The sequence below is a fragment of the Dermacentor albipictus genome, chromosome 1 (genome assembly GCF_038994185.2).
Source record: "Dermacentor albipictus isolate Rhodes 1998 colony chromosome 1, USDA_Dalb.pri_finalv2, whole genome shotgun sequence".
In the NCBI taxonomy this organism is placed as follows: Eukaryota; Metazoa; Arthropoda; class Arachnida; order Ixodida; family Ixodidae; genus Dermacentor; species Dermacentor albipictus.
In genome coordinates, this window is record NC_091821.1 from 315,076,223 (window position 1) to 315,101,286 (window position 25,064).

Genomic DNA, 25,064 nt, shown 5'->3' on the forward strand with positions numbered 1-25,064 from the left:
TCTTATAATTGACAGGCGTGCACTAAACGATGCAAAATTTTCAAGCATCTTTCAAAGAAAAGATCACAGTGACAACAGTTGTAAACTCGACACACGCAACTTTATTTCGGTCACCTTTAACCTGCACTCAAAGCACGGCACAAGAGACATTGTGAACTCTTCCCCCATCGGAATGCGATTGCTGCGGCCGTGAATCGAACAGACGACCTTAATAGTGTAGCCTAACTGCCTGAGTCACTGAGCCACCGCGTCGTCCACGTCTGGCTTCACTGCGTGCATCATCAGCGTTACCAACGCCGCCAAGAGCGCCAAGAATGGCCAAGAACGAGAGCCGCCAGTGTTTGCAGCGAGCTTGGCACACAGCTCCAACTATCTTGTGTCGGATGAAACAAACGGGACTTCGCGCGGCCTCAGAGACCGACGACGGCAACGCCACAACGCTCTGCATTTGTCGTGGAGCCGTGCTCGTAGCCATTCACCAATCGTTCCTTCAACACAGATTTTGTTTACCGTAACTACTGCCGCTGCATCATGCGGACATTACTCATGTTAACCTTAACTATCATTGAAAGTTTTATTCGAAATACGTGCGTTGTTACACTCACAGCTTCTCGTTCTCTCAGCCTTTACGAAGAAGCGTTATTCGCAGCTTGAGTACTGCTTAAACGTGTATGCTATATATAATTGATGAGGCTAAAATAATTCGAAATACTCATTTACTTCGAAATAATAATATAGTTATTTCAATTTTCACGCCTGTTCATCTTCCAGTGGAAGTTAACCGACTTGTTCCCAATGTGTTTGTAAATAACGGAGGTCTCACTAACGTTTTTACACGTCTTGCGTACCTATGAAACTGCCATACGCAACTGGACCGCGTTGTTTTCTTATGTGTCTTCCTGGAAATCTAATGCTTCTTAGAGTTCGTACGCTCGAACATTGAGATCTTAATTCATAAGTTTACATAATGCGCTCATTTCATGTAAAAAATAAATGTGCTTAAAGGGACCCTGAAACGATTTTGGCGATTTTCTACAAACGTACTGAGTCGTTAGAGTAGGTTCTTCTGATCATTAATTGATGCATCTAAGTGCTCTGCGTAAAGCGTGTAATTTATTATAGGGTTTTAAAAATACCCATCGCTGCCGATCGCAGCGCACTGCTCGGCGGAGTTTTAAGCCGCCCCTACCCATATGATGCAAATAACCCATATTACGTCACATGGGCGAGCTATCTGATTGGCTGACCAGGGCGCGTGGTCGATAATTTTTCCAACTTTATGGTGAACAAATGATGCTCGTAATAGTTGGAATGTTAATTAGTTACTTTGTTTTTGTAAAAAGAAAATAACTTAAAGAGAACACACAAGAATAGTTTTTTAGTACACTTCAGCACTTCCGGCACACAGCAAGTGTCGTCTGCTTGTGTTACAACGTACTCCATTTTGACGAGAGCTCCGCGGTCAGAGTCGGTCTCAGTCTTTTCGCGAGCACTATGATTCGACTTTGTTGCCTTGTGGACTGAAAACCTAGCGACCTGCAAACCGCGAGTCCAGTATTAGGGCAAACGCAAGCGCAAGGGGACAGGGTCTGGCCGCTTGACTGTGCCGGGATGAGCCACGAGATGAGCAGAAGGGCAAATGTGAATGGTCTGCACGGTGCAGCCACCTGGTGGCACAGAGCTCCACCATACACAGTAGCAGCAACGAAGTGTATTCTTTGCTGCTGGTGTGTATTTTTCGCAGGAGTGTAATCATCAACACGTTGATTTAAAAATGTTTAAAATGCTTTACACTTGGTTAGAGCAATATTAGCGCTTTGTTTGACTGGGGCCGTATTCTGTAACGGTTCCTTTGGGAACCGGTTCCTTTTGGCTGTTACGTCGGGATTACGTAACTCGGAGAAAGAGTGGAACGGGGCGGCGTAAGGCGAACCAATCAACGAGCGGCGGTCTGCCGGAAGATCACGTCATCATTTTTGTTTGTACTTGGGGGACGGTATAGCAATTAAAGGATGTTGCTGGTTTGATAAAAAAACATTGGTTTCTACAGAACACTTGCAAATATATTTTCAGTAATAAATGTGAACTTGCGGCGCAGACCGCTACTGGGAGTTGTAAGTTTATTTGTGTTGTTTTCTTATTTAGTCGCTAGGTGGTGTGCCATACGCTATGCAAACAAGTTGCCTCGCTTTGTTTACGTTTTGGACTTGCCAGTTTGCGCGCCGTGGATCCAAAACGATGTCCTCGCAGAAGGTTAGGCTGCTGGGTCCTCATGTTTCAGCGAGGCAACGCGATATACTCGTGTCATTTGTTGAAGAGCACCCCTACCTTGCGAAGGCGTCGTGTGTGCTGGGTCAACAGCTGACGGCGGCGCGCAAGGAGGAGCTCTCGCAGCAAGTGATTGCCTTGCTGAACGCTGAGGGCCCGGCAGTGAAAACTGCAGCCCAATGGCGCGGCGTGTGGAAGAAAGACGTGTATAACGCCCGCCGTGATGCAGCCAGGTAAGCACACTCGTTGACGGAGCTTTTGCGCACCATATTCTAACAAACGTGTTAATCACAGAGGAACCGGAGGAGGCAGCCTGCCCGGACCGCGAGGGCGGGCGAGCGCCATCGGAGTCTGCCCGCCGTTCTTTGAGCCCGACGAAGAGGTGAACATCAGGCGCATGGGTTTCAATAGGTCAACGCCAAGTCGACGTGCTGTCGCGATTCGCTCAGTCACCGCCGTTATGGCTGATGTGTGGTCGCGCGCTAGTGTTGCCGCTCAGAAGATGGCCCGAGCTTGAGCGGAAATCGTCAAGCTATTTACTATCGCTTGCGTCAAGTAAGGTCGACATTTTTGTTTAATACCTTTCATCAGTATTTCAGTCTACTCATTCAAACATTAGGGGGGTTAATAGAGTTGATTTTCCGGTCGGAGCCGGCGAAATGTTTGAGGTTGTATTTAGTGTGACGAGCATCGAGTGATTATTACAGAGTTTGAAACGAACAAAAGTGTGTGGTCCGGATGATATCCCTACATCATTCCTTATAAATTGCTCGGGCATCTTTGTACTTCTGTCGCTTATTTCAAAATTTCTTAAATAACAGCGTTGTTCCTGGTGATTGGAAACTAGCGCGAGTGGTGCCAATTCATAAGAGTGGACAGAGGAACAGAGCTGAGAATTACGGACCAGTATCCTTAACTAGCATTTTATGTATGTAAGGTTATGGCACATGTGTATACCTGCATCATGTCTCATCTTGATAACAATAACCTTCTTCATCCTAGTCAGCATGGGTTTCGGCAAGGTTTTTCGTGTACGACACAATTGGTTGCATTCACTCATGAGCTAGTCTCAGCAGTCGACAAGAAACAAATTGTTGATTGTATATTTCTGTATTTCAAAAAAGCTTTTGACGTCGTTACGCATAGTCTACTGATCGCTAAACTTTTACTTTACAAATTGGATGAGAAGGTTATCGCATGTATTGCCGAGTATCTTCGCTCAAGACAGATGTCTGTGGCTCTCAACGGATGTTCCTCTGAATACGTACCTGTGACTTCTGGGGTTCCCCAGAAGTCACATTCATGGCACCACTTCAGGCATTACATCATCATTTACAGCATGGTTTCCAAAAAGGATTTTCTTGCGAAACCGAACTACTAGAATTCACGTCAGACTTACACTTTCATATGAACAGTAATAAACAAATTGACTGCATCTTTTTGGATTTCTCGAAAGCATTCGATCGTGTAGCCCATAGTCACCCGATATCAAAGCTTTCAGCAATTAAACTCAACTCACTAACCCTATCATGGATTCGTAATTTTCTTACTAATCGCGAACAGTTCACTGTTGTTGCTAACTTTTCCTCTGGCCTCTTTGACGTCACCTCTGGTGTACCTCAAGGCAGTTTACTTGGGCCTCTTCTCTTTTTAATTTACATTAACGACTTGCCGAACAATATATCATCTTCTGTACGATTATTATTTCACAGATTTGTTCACACAGTTCGCCTAACCTTATCAAACCTGAAAGAAGCATCCTCGACGTCACAACGACTGAACAATCAGTTCAGCTACACCCGAATTTATGGCAACACACAACGCTTTTAATTTTTCAACTTTGCCCCGTGCGGTCCGTTTATGGAACGCACTACCAGATACCATTGCATGCCAATCTAAACACAGTGCATTTCGCAATCTGCTAAGCAATCAATATGCCGTTTCAACCGTCTAAACACGTCATGTCTTTTGTAATTTACTTGCATTTTTTTCTACAAGGTAAAGAATTTCAGCGCTCCCAATTTTTTTACAATACTTACTACTGTATAACATGTAAAAACTTTTACAATGTTATTATGCTATTATGTTGTTGTTTACCATTTATTGTTATTGCTCTACATATTGTATTTGCTAATGTATTAATTTTCCATGTTCTGTGTGCACTCCTTTCATTATGCTGATGTTTATTTCTTTCCCGATTCCATACTAATATGTTACCGTATTTCCCCCTTACACTATGCCTTCTCGAAGGCCTGTAAGGTACACGTAAATAAATAAATAAATATTTAGAATGTTTGCAGATGACTGTATAGTATATAAGGTCATCAACAGCGAATCTGACCAACAAGCACTACAATATGATTTGGATTTGATTGCCACATGGTGTGAAAAATGGAAAATGTCACTGAATGAGCAAAAGAGTGTCCACGTCACCTTTACCGGGAAGCGCTCATATGACAGCAATCGTAACACTATAAATAATGCTACTCTTGAACAAGCGTGAGAATATAAATACTTAGGTGTATTTTTTTCTGCTGATCTAAGGTGGAACAGACACGTTACTCATGTTAGGAACAAGGCTGTCGGAGCATTAGGTTTCTTGAAACCTACCTTTAGTAGCTTGCCACAGAAACTTAGGGAGCAACTGTATTTCACACATGTGCGCAGTACACTAGAGTATGCGTGTGTTTGCTGGGATCCATATACTACAGAACTTGTAGATAAACGAGAAAAAGTGCAGAACAGGGCAGTTCGGTTTGTCCTTGGCAATTATGACAGGATGCTTAGCATGACAGAAAGCAAAAAGGCATTAAATTGGCATCTTCTCGAACACCGTCGCCGAAACCTCAGATTAAAATTTCTTCATAACATATACCACTCTAATGCGGGGATAGCCAGGTAATTGTATTTTCAGCCGCCCACATGTTTCTCAAAGGCGAGATCACAAATTAAAAATATGTGAAATTCCTTTTGACGCTCTATTGCATGAATTATGAAAAGTCATTTTTTCAGCTTTCATTATTGATTGAATGAGCAAACACGACTGTAATAATAAAGATAAAGCTTTGTGCCAAATATGGCACACCATGAAGATGGCTGAGCGCTCTTGCTGCCATGGGCGGAAAACAAACCTTCACGGACGGTGGTCTTTTTAGTGCGATGTGGGGAATGAAATGAAACAGTTGTTTGCTGCGTTCAGGCACGATGAATGTTGCACTTCCTCTATCTTACCAACGACTTGTTTGTGCAAGGTGGCCGCTTACATTGTTTCTTCTCGTCAAATTCTGGCCAGTGGCCGACTTCGTCAGATCGGTCGTCTTTGGGTGGCATTGCGGCCGCTGGTCCCTGTGCTTTTTTGACTTGAACCTGGAATTCGATGTCCTGACTAGAAGTCCTTCCTGGTCGCTAGTTGGGTAGGCACTTGTTATGCGAGGTAAGGCATTCTGCAATTTCTGCTTTTAAATGAGCCAGCGGTAGTACTTGTCTCCTCCTAAGCTGCTCCTGCACCCTCCTGTACAAGACCCATGCTGTTACTACCAATAAGTCTAGCATAGGCGTAAAAATTCGAAAGTGCCATTTCTTCGACCTCTGGTATGTATGCAGTAAAGTCCAAACAGTGAGTGCAGCAGGTCAACACCACCCATGTGCCTGTTATGGACCTTTACTACACTGGGGCAATCAATTTCGCGAAACACCTTGGCGGAGGTAAACCAGTGCTTAGTCTTTTGGACTGGATCTCTCCCAACAAAGCTCGGCACAAATGTCACTGCGCAGTTATCGTATCAACGCACACACGATAACTCCACGTCATGTATCGCGTTTGTGAGTGCCTCTGAAGCACCACGTCCTTTACATTTCAGTTCCTTTTCGCTTTTCAGGCGGCTGTTTGGTAGACAATTCGCCCTTACCGTACCGATCGTCAAAATTCCATCTTGTGATAGAGTGACCTGCAACTTCGGGCTATTGAACAGATGGCAGCACGTTACCATATTTTGTATTTCAGTTTCATACTGTGCCAAATATGGCACACACCGATTTTGGTTTCTCTGCTGTAGTTGCAGGCAAAATTGAGAAAACTAGTAACTGCCTTGAATTGACGAGACCAAAAAATATGCCAAAATAATTTTTCTATGCTTCTGCGGTCGAAATTTTCAGAGAAAAAAAAACCAATTGCTCGTGTTTGCCCCCTCCAAGTTTCACGTTGCATCCCAAAATCTACTTCACCTCTGTTTTGCGTATCGCTCAAGAGATGGCAGCACTTGCCCATAATAAGTGCGCATAACTATGAGATTTACTCTGATGGTATCACATTCTCAACTGGGAATCTCACACACGCGAAAAAGAATGGTAACTGGTATGTGCCAAATATGGGACGCCATGCAATAGAAGGTTAAAAGCGACGCTTTCCGCTACTCTTTCTATGTTCGTACTATAAGAGATTGAAATACTCTACCACCTGACACTGTCTGTATTTGTTCAAATGATGATTTCTTCCATGCTTTATGAATGTAATTTTGAGTGTTCATTTATATGAGTTGTACCCTCCCTGCTGTAATGCCTGAATGGCGAAGCAGGTACCCAATGAATAAAATAAAGGAATGTTTCATTGTCATGATTTTCTTTATATTGTGTTATTGCGTAGTTGCACCTTGTTAAGCAGCAATTACGAGCATTATGTGAAATCATGCGTGCAAGAAATGCAATGTTGAAGCAACAAAGCAGTAGTAAGCACGAGTGTCTGCTATGTAAAGAAATCCTGCTCCAAAAAGTGCTTGGCATGTCTCGTTTGTTGCTATACGTTTCAATATGTGCTATACAGATTGCTTTGAACGACATTTCAGTTGCTGTGCAACTTGTGCTGTGCTTGTGTGTCACACATGAACAGACACCTTCAGCTTTGGAACAATGCATACTGCACAGTAAAATATGCATCGCAAAGCAATATTCAACTATGCAAGATTGGTTGCCATTCACCTTGGAAATAACCTTTATTTAAAGAAAATTCCCTGGCAAGACAGTATTCAAAAGCACAGTGAACAAAGCAAAGGAGTAACATAATGGCACATGACTATTTGTCACTGCATGTGTATCTGTCATGCTCAACATAGACAAATCATGTGCTTTTCACTACCGCAGTATGCAGCATACTACGATTAGCCACATGTGAGCACACGCAATGTGTTATGTTGAAGTGCACGGCCTATTTACTTCATGAAAAGAAAAATAAAACATGTTCCACCAGCACATGTCTCCGCCTCATTTGCCAGCGAATGCGCCGGCGCACACTTTGCAGGTAGGCAATGCGCAAATTTCTGGGCAGCCGAAACACACCAACTATGGATTCGCGCACCGCACGGCCTCATTGAAACAAAGCTCGAGAAGGCTGTACAGGGTGCGCCTGCGGTGGCACCTGTACTTGAAGCGGCACTTGTGCCTGGGCTGGCCGCTGTGCGCTGTCGTCATGTGCACCGTCATCATCTGGGTCGTCTGGCAGAGGCACGCCTGCTGCAAGGCAGAGGTTATGCAGCGCTGCACAAGCTGCAACAATAGTGGCTGCTTTCTGAGGCGAGTAGTGGAGCACCCGATACATCTGCGGGCATCGGAAGCGGCTCTTGACGACTCCTATGCACCGCTCAACGGCATTTCGCATTGATGCGTGTGCCTCATTATAGCGCCCCTCTGCCGTGAGGCGATTTGGGTGACCAGGCACAGGAGTCATGATCCATGGCGCTAGCCGGTACCCAGAGTCCCCTGTAAAGTGTTGCATGTTAGTGAACGAAATGGATACATTAAGGCGCAATGCAAGAACACAGTCTACGCCAGGGCCCTTTTACAACAGGAGCGGGTCTTGGATTTATTGTTGCAATATCTATCAAACATTGACCTTCCCGGAAAGTTGTAAAGAAAGTTCAACTCATTTTAAAGAAAAGCCCTATTTCACCTGTTGTCTTGGCTGCAAATCTCTATCTCAGGTTAAGTTGGACATGTAATATTTATTTCATACTCGTGGTTTTCTGCTCCGTTCATCCCATTTGCCCCTCCCTAAATGTACATCTTCCACTAAAACTTATTAGCTCTTCTCTCTTCAGAAGTGTTATTTTATAAAACACTTCTAAGGTCTACTCTCGAATATGCTGCCAGTATCTGGGATCCTTGCTCTACCTTTCGTACCTCTTCTCATGAAGGTACCCAAAATCGAGCTACCCGTTTGATCCTTTCTAATCACTCCAGCACCACATGTCGCTGCAACAAAAAAAATCACACACATTGCGACACAAAGCAAAATAGCGCAACTTGCACCATTCTACAATATATACTACACCGATCACTAACGTCGATGCCGAAAGTTTCACGCACACGCTTATTCCTTTGTTCCAAGGACAGTGACCAGGGACCAGGTCCCCGAGTCCATTGTCACCAACCCTTTTCCACCATGCTTGAAAACTGCCATTTCGACGTGTTCTGTAGAATTCCACCCCTGCCTGTAGCGCTCCACTTGGCATTCAGTGTATTGAAATTAATAAATAAACAGCATAACATGTCAGCTGTTGTATACATGCTGGTACAAATATCTGCCTTTTAAGAGAGACTTGTTTTTCTCGATAGTCGCTGCAGGTTCATTAGGTACCGCTGCATTCACAACACATTTCTAGCAAATCACGCTTTCTTAAAGTTTGCTAGGATGCAAAACTATTTGACTGTGTATGTTTTACATGTGGAAGAAGCACTGCTACTTCAGGTGCACTTACCAAGCAAGACTTCTCCATGAAGTAACAGGCCACGAGTGAGGCGGCGGCGAAATGTAGAATGCCTCCAGACGAATGAATCGTGGCACGATCCCGGAAACCGTGGGTCAATTTCCAGGATATTCAGCTTCGCGTCGCACACCTCATAAGGGAAAGCAAAGAGAAGGTGTCAGTGCCACTGCAACAAATATGTGGCACAACCTTTTGCTTACAACACTACTTGCCAAACAGTTACTGTTCAGTCAGTGAACACAATTACAGAAAAGGAGATATCAACATACGCAGTAGGCAGTTGAACTAATGATCAGCATGATAACAGTGTCATCTTAACCTACAAATGCAATGTTGGCATGTGTTCACATGCTCATGTATGGCGTGCAGTAAAAACACAATGCGCAAAATAATTCCTTTGGTTTCTTCCGTCCATATTGTATAAGATTCTGCTAAAGAGTGAACCTATGTTTTTTTTTTTTTCAGACAAAGGGCCTATTACAAGCGAAAGTACGCGGAAACAGCATGTGCCGTATTGACAGCTAGAGCAAATGGGTGTCCACACATTCTCATTCTCCCTCACACCATTTTCCTTGATGGGATGCTCCTTTTCGCGTTTACAGTCTGTTGGCCACAATGCTTTAGTTTTACGTCGAATAAGAATCACAAGGGCTCGTCTTCTGTTAGGATCGCTCGCAGACGAAGACTCCCTTCACTGCTACGGCGTCTATTCCGGTTTAAGTCGCGCGTAATGTGTTTACATTGTAGCATCGAAAAGGCTATTCAACTGTGATTGGAGAGCACTGAAAAAGTGCGGCCGTGTTCTATGCAAAGATCAAAGTCGTCATTACACATACAACACAAACGCTACTTTCTCTAATAGGAACGCAAGTATTGCCGGCAATTGATGAAAAATAACGAAACGAAGTTTTTTACAACGTGCATTCGCGCAAACACATATCGAAAATATTTGTCAATGAACAATACTCACGACCATGCAGTTGAGGGTGTAATACCCTTTACGGCTCCAGTACGATTCCGTTTCGCCGGGGCCGAGCTTCTTAGGGCGAACGATGGCTATCAGACTCCCGTCCACACATCCTAGAACTCCTGGAATTTTTCCACGGCTAAGAAAGCCTTCCTTGACGGCGGCTTTCTGTTGCGCCGTGGATGGGAATCTAACCCATCCTTTTTCCTTGCCCACAACCGTAATGGCCTTGGCGACGGCTGTAATGATCCGGGGCTGACCGAAGGCTACGACAGTGCAATCGCTTCTTCATTCCCGACGCACTGTTGAAAGCTCCCGGTGGCAAAAAACCGCAGCGCGCACAGCACTTTCATCGTAGTGTCGACACCACGCAATCTTTGAGGTCCGAGATGTCCTTCCAGCTCATCTCAAAGACGTCGCACTATGTCTTTGGAGAGACTAAAATGCCTTCGAAACTCTTCTTCGGCCATGCCGAACGCGTCGCGTCGTTGCCTCTCGTCGCGTCGTTGTCTTTCGGCACTCGCCAGCAGCACAACCAAGGGAGCCGCCATTGCCGTCTCTGTCTCGTCTCGTCTAGGTGCCGGCTCGTCAGCTGGCGCGAGATTAGCCGGCAGCCGCGGTTGCCCTAGCAACACTCGACATCATGCAGGCCCCCGCGCGCGACTCTCAAACGAACCACTTCTCCGCGGTTCCGCTCCTAGCAGGGAACCGGTTCCTTTCCAGAAGATTGGCAACCTGCGTGACGTCATCAAAATTTGTCGTCCCGCCCACCAGGGATGACGACATCGAAGCGCCGACCAATGGCAACAGCCAAAAGGAACCGGTTCCCAAAGGAACCGCTACAGAATACGGCCCCTGGTTAAGCGCTGCGCCAGCAAGTGTCTGGACCGTGCAGACCGATCAGGCTGCTCACGTACGTCTACGCTAAAGTTCCTTCATCAGCTTGAGTTTATGCTTCCAGTCATTTGCCGAAATGACCAGCTTGCCTGTTTTTAGCGGAGTACCGGACACGTTCGGCGCTACGACAGAATGCTCGCAACGCACGCTGCTTCGATAGCTCTCGGTCGACGGCCAAGCGGCTAGCGGAGAGGTCTCGCGCGGGAGGGGGCGTGCTCCTAAACAACCGGAAGTGAGCGATGTGACGTCGCATCGTGACGCTGAACTAGTGAAGGCGGAGCTTAGCGCCGCTCGCTCGGCGAGCGAGTTGAGGAGGAAAAGCATAGCTAGGGAGGAGGGTAACTTCTAATCGCTTGCAGCTCCATTAATACGTAACGCTTCACTTAAATTGTGGTGCGAATGTTGTACTTAATCTGTACCCTACGCGCCTACAAAATTTGTCCGAACCGTTTCAGGGGCCCTTTAAAAGTGACGTCCTCTACTGCAGCTACTAAATACCATGGAAACATTAAAAGATCCAACGCCAGCACTCAGCTATCTGTCATTCTATTACTCCAAATAGAAAGAGAGAGAGAGAGAGAGAGATTAAATGAAAGCTGATATTTCGATTTATTAGGCTTTGCAGGATGACCAGATGTCTGTCCTCAAGAGCTCTTGATCAAAACTTTCGATAAGTGTGGCTGCGTACGTGACGCACTTATCACTATCGACATTTCTTAATAAACCTTGTTTTTAATATAGCAGAATAAAACATTCAAAATCTCTTAGGTAAATCTATATTTAAATTTAATATCTTTTCACGAAATCAGTTCGGCTTCAGAGCCGACAACAGCAGACACTTTGCATCAACCTAATTTACTGACAAAATCAAATAAGGCATCGACACATACAGAGGATTATGCTAGTGCTGTATTCATTGACTTAGGGAAATCATTTGACATCGTAACTGATAGCATTATTTTGATAGACTTATTTCCAACGCTGTTTTTGGATCTACATTGGCTCTAATTAAATATATATATTAGGCAGCAAGCATCACTTGAATTAATCCAACACTATCAGATTACTGACCCATTCAGAAAGGTGCACTAGGGTCAATTATCGATGCTCCGTTATGTTTTATTTACGTTACATAATTGGGTGATCCATTCTGAGCAATTCATTTACGCTGGTGGCAATATTGTGTACTTGCAGTTGACCGTTCGCTTAGTTCCCTTAGAACCAGACTGAACACCGTCTTAAGTAGAATATCAGTATGGTGCGGGTGTAAGTTTTTGAAATGAACTCCTCCAGAACTACGTTTATGATATGCCGTTCCGGAGCATAAGAAACTATTGCATGCAACCCGGCAGAGACCCTTATATGTGACTTCATTCAGCAGTTGACCAATGCGAATTTCTGTACTACTGCTTGTTAATTTCCATCATCATCATCATCATCATCATCATCATCATCATCTATTGATCCTTAAAGGCTCCTGTTGGGGTATAAGTTATTCTTTTTTCTATAGTTTATAATATTTGTGTTAGTATTCTTGTATTATCGGTATTATTTTATGAGTACTATTTTCTGGTAATTTTTGTGCATAATTGTTTCTTTGTCTTCTTTCCTATTCTCCACCAGGCTGCTTAATTAGTAATGCCACTACCTGACAGGAGATCTCCTTACAGCATCGTGCTCCGTAACCTCCTTCTGTATCTTTGTTTATGTATTACCCCTTAGTAACTCACTGAAACACGACTCTGGTTCCAAGTATGTGACCCGATTTTCCTTCTCGCTTACGTGACAAAGGCCTCGCTCAAAACCACGCAACTAAAGGTTTGCCTAACTTACGCTACGCAGCTTTTCCAAGTGTCAGCGCAGGGCACCTCTAGGTACTACTTGCATACGAATTGTGGGTGGGCGTGTGTTTTGCATCACTTCTTTTATTGTTCTGTTCTTCGAGCAAGTATTTCTAAGTTTGGCAATTTCAGCTGCAGACACGAGACGAGCAACTTTGCACGGTTTCAGGTGGTTTCGGTTGCATATATTCGACTCGGAAGCGCGTAATTTTAACTCATCTCGCCTCTCCTTCGCGGCGCTGCAACGTGCTCGTTGCCGGGCGCCACTTGCAAGCCGCAGCGAGCAAGAAGAACAAGAAGGACGCGCCAGGCGAGCTTCTCGGCGTCCCTTCCCGGCATGCGCGCGCGTGGCTCAAAATAGGCGCCGCGGCGCCAATACCATGCGCGGCCCGGTTATTAATCGGAGCGGAGTCTCGTTAGGAGCGGGCGCTTCTGGTTGTGGTGCGACACGTACCCCGCGGCCGCCAGTTGCTTTGCAATAGCGCGTGGCGTACATGGTGGGAGCCGTGCACCAGCTAAGACGACGCAGTCGAGCGAGTACCGAGCCCTGCTCCCCCCCCCTCCCTCCTCCCCTTCGTATAATGTAGAGTCATCAAAGGCCATAACGGGTATAGGTGTGGTCCCAGCTCAAGTTAAAAAAAATAATGTCCACTTCTGGGGTTTCTCGTGCCAAAACCACGACCTGATTATGAGGCATGCCGTAGTGGGAGACCCCGGAATAATTTTGACCACCTGAAATTCTTTAAGTATGCGCACCTGAATCTAAGTGCACGAGCGTTTCTTCAATTTTACCTTCGCTTAAATGTGGCCGCCGCGCCGTGATCGAACCCGCAACCTTGCGCTAAGCAGAGCAAAGTCCTAGCCACTCGACTAACGCGGCGCGTGCCAACTCTAGTTGGATATCATTTCCAGCGACGGCTGCATTCTATATTTCTTAGAATAGGTGCTGCATAGATAGCACAGTAATCTCACTCAAGTAGCTTTCTTTTTCTTTTTGCTAGCATTGCTTTTCTAAGAGGCGATGATGATACGTAAATATACGGCACCCGCCACACACTTCTCCTTGCTTCATTGGGGGAGGGGGAGAGAGAGAGATGAGCAGAGAAAGATAAGGTAGTGAGGACGCGAGCTCGCGATTTTAAGCGAGCTGCCAGTACAGTCACTGTATTGTCCACGAAGTATCAGACAAGGAAAGAATAGATCATACAGTCTGCCTACACGTACTCTTGCTTCCGTGCATTAAAGAAAATGAGAATAAATCAGTAGATTTGAGCAATTCCTTCTGTCCTGAAGCCGTTTTCTGCGGCAACGCACTCACAGCGTACCCCACCATCTTTTCAAGACCGACTTCTTTGTGATGCAGAGAATGCCATCTCCATGCGCTACAGTATCGCTTGATGCGAAATACATGCACAGACGCTACTAATCTCCGAGTCTGCGCGGCGCATGAAACGATTCTTGCTATTTAAATAGCTCAGCTTTTCGTGCGCTGCGACGCCAATTGTACATTACCTAAGAGTATGTATCCTGTTATCGTTGGCAGTGACGGCCAAACTTCTATCTTCGCCATGTGATTAGTATGAAAGTGTGGATATGGCTTGACGGCATGACGATGACGACGGCGTAACTGAAAGTCGGACGGCCATCGAAAAACCGCTTTGGAGATCCTAAGTGATGTGAAGTAAAGGACGGATCGGTATGTGAAAAGGCAGGTGGCGGCAACAAATCCTGCGACCTATGCCAGTGTTTAGGGGCGTGCGAACAGTGATGTTCGAGACCGAATCGAATAGTGCCAGAAGCGAATAGAATCGAATCCAATATTTTTCGAACACTTTTCGAATAACGAACCAGCATTTTCAATGTTAATATAAAACGATGTTCATACCCCAGTATTAAACTTACCAGTTTTCTGTCATTACGTAGTACATTATGAAGCGTCGTTAATTAAAAGCACAAATGGAGCATTAGAAGGACACTTTATTCGCATGCATAGGGCTCTCCAAAGGGTGCGTATGAACGCTGTGCAGCCTGTAAAGAACGGCTGCCTAGGAGGCATAGCCTGTTCGACTTCTCAAGTTGTCCTTTTTTATGCCCGCGGGGTCATTGTTTACCATACTTTTGTTCCAATCTGATGTTTATTTGGGCGCAGTTGATGTTCCGAAATATTCGAAAAGTATTCGAAAATTATTCGCATTGATGAATATCAACTAATCGATTGGAGGACCGAACACAATGAGATACTATTCGATTCGTTTTTGAAAAGTTTACGATATTCGCACACCCGTACCAGTGTTTCAAAAGAGGACTTGTCTTCATCAAGGCCTTGACCTGCATATGTTTGTATAGAAATGGACGCTGCAAGGACTCGACCAACCTCCCACAGTTGGAACTGGTTTACTATAAGGAGAATTCATTCTACAATAAAGCCCACAGTTTTCAGTTCAAAAAAGCATGCATAAACCGCTACTAGGATAATCATTAGTGTTCTTTACGCTTTTTGTCAACGTACCAGCACCCGACATGCATCGTTGCTATAAGATCATGTCCTAATGCCCAAGTTGTCCTACCTGTGCCACTTTAAAATTTGAAAGCGTTATTTTACGGCATCTTGACATGTATACAACTAAGCCCGTCCGGCGAAAGTGTAAAGAACGCACCAGCACACATATTTTGGATGTAAAAATACGGGCTGAAAAAAGAATAAACTAACTGCGTTGAGGGAAGTGAGGAACATACGTGCCCGAAAGCAAAGAAACACGTGCAATGCAGGCGCCACGAGGCCTGGAGTCGTTGAAATAATGAGAAGAAATGCACTGACCCACTTGAAAACACCCCTGCGCGGAAGGAACCAAGAGAGGAAAACAAAGAGCGCCGGGAACGCGACTGCGTGCACTGGCCTGCTCGATCATTGTCAACGCGACGCGGCTCGAGCAAAAGGGCAGAGAGGGCTCGGTGTGTGGTGCTCACGACGAGGCGCCGGTGGGGGCGACCAGCGAGCAGAGCGAAATGCGCGTTGATGTTGATAATGTCGTTAATGTTGATAATGTCGTTAACATATATATGAAACACTACTGGCCCTAGTATATTTCCCTGGGCAACGCCCTGTGTTTTTCCTGGAGACGTGAGTGTTCTGATGAAATTGAAACGAGTTGTTTTCTTTGGTTAAGATAAGATTGTAAAAGCTTCAGAGAAATGCCCGAAACCCACAATGATCTAGTTTAGTAAGCAAAGTCTGATGATTTAGCTTATCAAATGCTTTAGAGTAGTCCACAAAAATTCCTAGCGTTAGTTACTTATATTCAAAACCATTTAAAATGAACTTTTTTTGGGTTAGCAGAGCCAATTCAGTTGACATTCCCGTACGGAACCCAAATTGCTTATTCGATATGATGGAATGTTTATCACAAAATGACTTTAATCTTCTACAAATAACTTTTTCTAGTCCCTTGGATAGGACAGGCAGTACTGAGACTGGCTAGTAAGTTTTTGAGGGGGAGGGCTTTGTGGTTTGCAATTAATTTCCTGGAAAAGAAATGACTGAGACTGACGCACTGGTTTTGAAGCCAGGTGAAACTGACGGAACATGTATACCGGCAAATGATCGCTCATATTAGCAACAATCACTCCCGATTTGTTGGCAACTTCAGAACAGTTTGTGATGAATAGACCGAGTAGTGTTTCAGATGTATGGCTTACACGCGTAGGTTCTGTAATATCATTCCTGCAATAAAAGGAGCTGAAGAGTAGTTGTAGTTCTTGGGAATGCGAAGTAGTTTGTAAAAGATTAACATGGAAATCCCCGCCCACGAAAAGGTTCATGTCGTTTAGACATCCGAAACTGAGAATCCTTTCAAAGAAATAAATAAGGTTATCGATCTTTCCATCAGGTGGGCGACACACAACCACAAAAACGTATTTTTTTGTACTGCAAGCTTAAAAGTTCATAATCTGGCGTTATAGTAGAGAACTTAGGGATCAAGGTGCAAGAAAACTCAAGATGCAGAAAAGGATCAAGGTGCAGAAAACGCATGTTTATGAAAAAAGACTGATATCCATGTAGGTGAAGTACGTCACTCTCCTGCTTGTACCAAGTCTCAGCTAGCATGATCACGTTAAACTGAAAAGAAAATTTGCTTAAAACATGAAAAGCTCATCACATTTGTTCTTTGCAGATTGCGTATTCAAGTGCAAGAACTTAAAGTAGTTTCAGTCATGCGGCACTACAATGTCACCGGGTGTGTGCATTTATAAACAAAAGATAAGATAAACAAAGAAAAGATAAGATAAAATGCAACGTTTGGCACGTTGCATTTTTTCCAAGTCTGATTCACACGAAATACGCTGGACAGGTGATATGTATGTCTGACGTGCGAAAATCTTGCCATTCTTAGCCTGTGCGAAACGCTAGTTTACATCTTTTTTCCTAGCAATGACCATGCCTAGTAGCTTCTTGAGCTGGGGGCAGAGGTGCTCATTTATGTAGACAGACTGGTCAGCAGTCTGATTTGTAGTGAGCTTGTGCTACCTGGCCTTATCAAGGACTACATCGCGTTTAGCCCTGCTGTGGCAAACCGCAACTATGTTGGGATCAGAGTCAGAATTTCGCGCCGAAATTCGGTGGCAGACTTTTTAACTCCTTAACCTTAACCTAAACTCCTTAACCTCCGAACTTTGTACAGCGTACACCGTTCCGCGGTTCAAATTTTGGACAGGGATTGCAGATCACGTACTCCGTACGTGGGGCGGAAGAGTAAAACCCTCAACGGAGCGTCCGCGCACGGACAAAATTGGTGGGCGTGCCAGAGCTGCCCAAACGCTGCGCCGCTCATATCAATCGCCGCGCGGCGCTGACCATCCGGTTTGCAGACCGAGCGTAAGGCGACCCCGCAGTATAACGTCGCGAGGGAAACGTAGAGACTCTACGTACGATCGACTCAAACGAGACGATGGGAAGGTCTGCTGGGAAACACATCGCCCAACTGGGGACGCTGCTACCGTACGAAACACTGTCCTAAACCGAAGCTCTCTTTACCCATACCTTCCCGGGATTTGGCCTGCCGTTGTCGTCTGTATCGCCGAGTAAAGTGCGGCGATGCCGGAGACAGGTTAAGGGAAAGCTGGGTCGATACCGGGTCAAGACTGGGCTAATCACAAAGAGCGTGCAATCAAAAGTGGTGACTATAGGTTGGCCGAACCTGACACCAGTGCACGATATTCGCCGTCGCGGGGTTTTTTAACGTGTTTCGAAACACCCGTCGATCCTGGACGCAGTGCAATAAAAGGAGTTCTTGGGCCAATCTTGATTATGGCATCGCACTATACAGTCACTCGGGTGTGGCATGTGGGCCTCGCATCCTTGCCCCATTCTCCGGGTTCGGCATCGGTGTTACGCCGAGTAGACATGGCGGGGGGTCTGCTTTCACACACATCATATGCGGAGAAGCACGAAGAACAGTTGTGATGTTGTATATGGAGAATAAGCATTCGAGTAGTAGAGCTCGTTAACATATGCGGCACGAACGGCGTTCGTGTAGATCACCGCGACCCTATATAAAGGACACTCGCCAAGGTCTCGACCGGAAGTGCAGTTGGTCATGCCTCTCCAATGCGAGCAGACGCGTCAAACGTCAAGCATTACGTTCCGTACTTTTCGGTACATTAACCCGTACTTGCAAATCTATATGCAGCGCGAGACCAACAGCGTCTCGGTATTGAAAACGCGATGGAAGCCGTCGAGATGTTTCGCGTCCACGAAGTGATGTCCGCACAATTTTTATTTCTACAACTGGCCATACCTGTTATTAATTTCCTCAAAAGGCGATACTACATTTGCGAACAATCCATGTGTGCTACAGTATCGCAAAAATGAAAGGGCGCGTGAGCAAGCGACGCTCTCCGCAGTCGCTCCGTGGATTGTCTGTTTGGGTTAAGCGGTGGACTTTCCCACATGTCACAAGCGCAACATCAAAGCCTTTTAGCTAGAGGAATACGCATATGTCTAGGAACCACAAAAACATTCCGCCATTATCTTCGTCTACAAACACAGCATAAAAACCACCCATTGGCTCTATGCATAATGAAACGAGATAGAAGTAAATTATGTTCATACAGAAATTCGATAAAATCTTCATATATTGCCAAGAAATTAATTTTGGGACTCAGAAGTCGCATACACTCCATGGCTGCTTACACTTCGAAAAATCGAGTTGTCAGTAGACGGAATATTAGGAAAAAGATACATGTACGTTCATTCAAGCTGCTCGACAACTAGCGCTTTACCACAGATATATGCGGTATTCAGGATACAGACACGTCTATACAGATGGCTCCAGTACAGCAACCTCTTCAACTTCAGCAGTCATTATACAGCACCTCAATAAACAAGAATAATTTATCTCGTGCGACTTCGTCCACTTCGGCTGAACTATTCGCAATCCCATGTGCGATAAAATTTATAACGTCAGTAATAGATGGCCCAAAAATGGGTAAATTTCAACGATTAACAGGCGGCTCTAACATCACTCTGCAGCACAAAAGGAAAAACAGTCAGTGATAGTATAACATACTAAACACTTAAAGACCTCACGAAGGCAAGCCAAGCGAAGCATGAAATAGCATTCCAGTGAATACCAGGGCATTGTAACATTCCTTGCAACACAGCAGCCAATGAAGCAGCACGACAAGCACACCTCAAGGTTGATGTGGTTCCGCTCCCAATATCAAAGAATTAATTACGCTGCATTATAAGCGCAACGTCTTCCAATATGTGTAGAAATACGTGGTTTGACCAGAATTCTAAAGGCTCGGTCTTGTATCATATTGATTCGTTTATTCAATTCAAATTTTCATTGTCATTAGACAGAAATATGGAAACCCTTATTCATCGATTAAGGCTTATGCACTGCTTACACAAAACATTTATTAGATAACAATGGCTGTGCGGAAGCCACTGAATGTGATTGTGGATTTGTAGATGAAGGTATACATCACCTCCTTCTAGGTTGTCCACATCACGACACACCAAGACGCCGACTTAAATCAACCTTAATTACACTACACCGCAGACCTTTTAGTTTAAAGAAACTTTTTGGTCCTTGGCCAACAACGGTTTTGCCGAAGAGTGCTTTAAAAGCATTAAAAACTTTTCTCGAAGACAGCGGCATTGTTGACCGTTATTAACGCTTTTAATGTTCCTTTCATCTCAATGTCGCTGTATATATGTATGTTTTTGTGGATTATGTAATGTTGACTGTTCTGTTGTGACTATATGTGTTACTGCATTTACACGATGTATGCACCACCCGCTGACTAGAGACTGCATTATTAGGCAAAAATATCATTTGTATATTTGAGACTTTCTTCTACGGAACTGTGGAGTCATTTAACTTGTATATTGCATGTGCCATGTATTTCTTAGGTCATAGTGTTACTGTGAAAACGTTGCTTGACAAGTTATGGTGCTTGTATGAAACATTTATATGATATATAATCTTGAACCCTGTATGTTGTAGGCTAGACCCATTCAAGAGCTAAGGAGTAGCCGGCGCCTGAAATTATGCGCCAACATCTCCTTATATCATATATCAACTAAAGAAAGCGATGGTGCGTGAACAATTCTACTGTATGCGCGTAGGAACATATTCTTTAGTTGTGCTGATCTCCGTTGAGTCGATGTAGAGGGTGTTCCAACTATTATACAAAGGTTCATAATTTTACGCAAACAGGGCCACGTAGATTTTCACAGTCGAGTTGAGCACCCGCCAGTAATATTTTAGTGGCTTACCATCAGCTACTTAATTATGATTGATTACCTAACTCGTCAATTACAATTCTAATTACACTTATCAATAAATAAGTTGCAGAAAATTATAGGAAACATCGAATTACGACGGTTTTCAGCAAGACAATAATTGTCTGCTTATATCTTTTGTCGGCAGAGAAAGAAAATTCGCGGAATAAGAAGTGAGAAGGGAAGAGAGAGAGAGAAGGCAGGGATGTTAACCAGATGAGCGTATGGTTGGCTACCCTACGCTGGGGGACGGGAAAGGAGCAGTAGAAAGATGAGAAGAAAAGGAAGAAAAAGACACGGTGAATTTGCGCACGCGCGGAATAAGAAAGATGCCATATGACTAATCACTCCCCCGCACGAGAAAGTAGCGCCCTCAAACAGGCACTAGGAATTGTTCACAGCCAACCCAATATCTAAGGTCTTAGCTATTTTCGAGGAGAAGCAAAACAATTGACACAAAAGCGGCAACTACGGCCCTCGAAGCGACAAACGCCAGTCCGGACTATTCCACGAGCTGAAGTCACATTTTTGAGCACGAAAATACTCATTCATCTAATTGTGCTGAGTATAGAAGGGGGTGCAGGTGGAGAGAGGGACCTGAGTGAAGGCGCAACGAAAGCAGCTTGGAAAGCAAAGCGATTCAATGGAAATTCAACGAAGCCGTTCGGACTACAATGATATACATTTTGAGATCAATGGATACTCGATTGAAGTCACCCGTTGAGACTAGCGGCGGAACAAAATAAAATAATTTACGGCGGCAGTCGGTTTCGTTTCAAACTTGGAGAAATAAATACATGATTTTCGTTCCTGCTGGAATGAAGGAAAATACATTTCATGAGACCAGGGATGTAAGAACTCCATAACGTTATTCGTAACCCCATTACATTGAAGTTTGTTATTTATGTAAGGAGCACAGAAACGCTGTGTACAGTGTAACAGAAATATTTAATTTGAATTAGTTGAAAAATAATTGTGCGCCCGAGACCCTGTAGTTCTTAAAAAAGAGCGCTGGAGTGAAGTTGTTACGTTAGAATGCCGTTCAAAGAAGCACATGTTCCTTATTTAACCCTATAGCCTCTTGTTCATAATAGCAGTGACATAGTGAACTGTTCAGTTACCCGGATCGCACCGTAAGTTTTCTACCGGTCGGATGTGTTAGCAAAGAAGTTTAAAGAGGCATCGTCCTTGTTCATAATGCAAAACATATGCACAGACTGTGTCACGGGGTTGAGTAATCGTCGAAATAGGGCAAGAAGGCGTTTAGATAATGCTACGAAAGAACAATAGTGAAGAGTACGGACAACGCGAGGAAGTGGAATCGCTTATTTTAGCGCTTAGATTACGCATGCATCGTGGTCACGCGCACTTTACAACTGCCACCGGCACATCTGTCATTGCATGAAAATAAACAAAGTTGCACAGCAGCTGCGGCGACAGATGAAGAAAACTCCTCCTTGTCGTCTGCTTCCACGTGCCCCAATTTTCTATGTTATTTTCCCTTCTTCATTTTTCGATCCATCCAATGGCGCAGTGTGTCTGTTCTGCTCTTCCGCCACGGGCACAACGAGCAGTTCTATGCATCGTCGCATTAAATCCGTGCTGCATGCCGAGGCGGGCTCAGGCTGCCACTGTCGCGCCCAAAAGGTGACGTCGCGAATACGCCGAGCTATACGTACCGTTAGCATAGGCGACATTAACGACGTACTCTACAGGACGACATGAGGGAATCAGCTTGCGCTCGCGGTCAGCTCACTCGATCACGATAGAGGAGTGAGGTTTCGCCACAAACAAAACATATCTGCCGAAGATTGTTGTTTGCAATGGCAAAAAGCTAAACAGAGTTGGAGGGTGGAGAATGATGGTGCGCAATTCTTTTTCTTGGCCTAAACCTTAGGATCCTTTCCTCGGGAAGCCCTGCGTCACAGCCGTTACATATATATATATATATATATATATATATATATATATATATATATATATATATATATATATATATATATATATATATATATATATATATATATATATATATATATATATATATATATATATATATATATATAAACGTGCGTGCGTGTGTGTGTGTATGTGCGCGTGCGTGCGTGCGTGCGTGTGTGTGTGTGTGTGTGTGTGTGTGTGTGTGTGTGTGTGTGTGTGTGTGTGTGTGTGTGTGTGTGTGTGTGTGTGTGTGTGTGTGTGTGTGTGTGTGTGTGTTTTGCTTTTCTACTGACTTCCCATAGCTCTCTATGGATAGAAACACAGGGTTAGCGTTTCCAAAAAAATAGCCTCGGCGGCACTGCGCATACACAGAACGCGGGCTCGGCTTGGGGCATTTTGTACTCCTCCGAAACCGACAGCGTCCGCTATATAATTTAGGTCCACTACTTCAGAAAATTCACTGCAGTGGCGCCGATACACATTGTGTGCGTGTTGTGTTGGTTTGATGCAGACGAATCTATAGGGCCTCGCATGGCGTTGCAAATTTTTTCGCGTAAGGAGGAAGAGTCTGTTATAGTTCACTGCACAGAAACTGCAATGAATTTCCACGGGGTACTGTTGGTTTCGTGGATATCTCGGTGTGCTCCCGCTTGCGCGTTTCCTAAATATTTACTACTTGTGAAAACGTTTTGGGCATGTCTTAAAGCAACATCTGATTAACGTCCAAGCTAAATTACCTTTTACGTTACCGCTGCTTTCCCAAACAAAAGTGGTATCACGCAACACTATTTTCTTAAAAGAAAGCTACGTTGAAAGACTTGGTTGAAGGGTTACAGCTACGGCAATCAGCTCCACGATAATGTTAGGCGTTCTCTCTAAATCTGACAAGCACTGCACTTGCCGATATAGGAACACCGCGCGCCGGTTATTCCCGTTCCCCTGTCTGGCTCACGTCGGCTCCAGCTTTCCAAGTGCTGCACGGTTATGTTGGGAGCCGAAGTCACCAGGCAATATAAGCTATTCGGTGCGCAGGGGACTAGCGGGGCCGAAAGAAACAACGAATTACGCAGAAAGAGACCAATTCCAGTGGAACGGGAGCGCTGCTACGGGAAGGAAGCTCTTGGACCGCGGCCAAAAGGGACCAGAGAGAAAGCTTTCTGTGCCCTGGTCAAGGAAAAATGATAGGCACTTGAATGGACGGGTGTAGTGAGTGCAAGTAATGGAACGAGCAGCCCTCTAAGAGGAGCACGTATTAGATGGCGATCACAATATCCGCGACGATAAAAGCGAAAAGCACATGTATCGAGCACATTTCTGGAAAAGCTTCCAGGGCGCGATGATCGGCATTTTGTTTACATGAGTGAAATGAGCGATTGCTTGAGCACCCAATCACTGAGTTCACATTGGTCACACAGTTCTCGCTGTCACATTATGCCTTCACGCGCCGTGTTGTACGATCTGCACTGTTAATGTGCGCTGTTAGCACTATAGTATCTTAAACGCCGCAACGCAGGAAAATACAATACGTGTCATATTTATTTATGCGCTGTAGCATTGATCACGGATTGCCAATCCACCCATACCCACGCCTTACTTAATTATAAACAGTTACGCCAAATTCCGCTGGTTGTAGCAAAGTATACCGGAAGGGGGATGTATTTGGTATTCCACCGCGTCGTCTAGTAAACAACCAAATGAGGCAAATACTGTACGAACGATGAACCTAAGCACTATAGCTTGAAGCTGAATATTCCGTGCCGATGTTTATATTTGAAATATTTTTTGAAATAATCTCCTGTGTTTGTCGACCGTTAGCCCTTGTCTCGAGTAGTTCTATACTATAGAATAAAAGGCACTAGTCGTTTTGAAGCAACTATTTTCCCCTCAACAGATGAGAACGACGCGTTTCTTTGGTTAATTTCGCGTGAAACTGGAGCAGACAAAAAATACATAAATACAATTTTCGCGCAAAATATCGGATTTCACGTCTAATTGAACAAAAAATACACCTTGTTCCCAATGTGATAACAATCTGCACAGAACCAACATGCTGAATATCATTGGGAAGTTGTCCATCCTTGGGTAATCTTCTTTTGCAGCAAGCTTCGTTGTTATTTACGTGAGCAGGGAAGTAGAAAGCAAGGTGTCAAGAACGAAAGCTTTACTACCCCTATTAACAACAACAACAACAACAACAACAACAACAAACACACACACAAAGAAGAAAAAGAAAAGAGAAAAAAAGAAACAGGGGCGGGATAAAACAATTCTCACATTCCTTTTACAAAATAAAAGATCACACAGAACAATACCGGCTTCATTCTATATCATCGCATATAATCACATCGAAATAGTGGACATGGAGCGTATAAGCATATTTAAACGGAGTATCCTGCGATTTTCTAGCGGTTCAGCAGATCTACGAAAGAAATGACCATACACTACGCATGTAAATCCAAAATGAAGAAGGGGGCGGACTGTGGCATAAAGGTGACGAAAATGGATAAGGTGCCTCAGCAAGGCTGTTGAAGCACCTTATCCCTGTTTGTAGCTTTTATACCACAGTCTACGTACGTATAAGGTAATTAAATCAAATGGGGCAA

The 25,064-nt window shown here is 44.5% G+C and overlaps 2 protein-coding genes and 2 long non-coding RNA genes across 7 annotated transcripts in view; 2 read left to right on the forward strand and 2 right to left on the reverse strand.

Moving 5' to 3' along the window:
* by (focal adhesion protein tensin) overlaps positions 1 to 25,064 on the reverse strand; it is a 354,735-nt gene that overhangs the window by 326,773 nt on the left and 2,898 nt on the right. The window lies entirely within an intron of this gene.
* LOC135904493 (transport and Golgi organization protein 2 homolog) overlaps positions 1 to 25,064 on the forward strand; it is a 183,493-nt gene that overhangs the window by 73,080 nt on the left and 85,349 nt on the right. The window lies entirely within an intron of this gene.
* LOC135904400 (uncharacterized) lies at positions 1,924 to 7,512 on the forward strand. The gene is made up of 2 exons (XR_010565104.2): positions 1,924 to 2,501; positions 2,563 to 7,512. It is a non-coding gene; the product is annotated as an uncharacterized lncRNA (long non-coding RNA).
* LOC135904399 (uncharacterized) lies at positions 7,238 to 10,572 on the reverse strand. The gene is made up of 3 exons (XR_010565103.2): positions 9,997 to 10,572; positions 9,018 to 9,156; positions 7,238 to 8,019 (listed from the first exon to the last, which is right to left on the reverse strand). It is a non-coding gene; the product is annotated as an uncharacterized lncRNA (long non-coding RNA).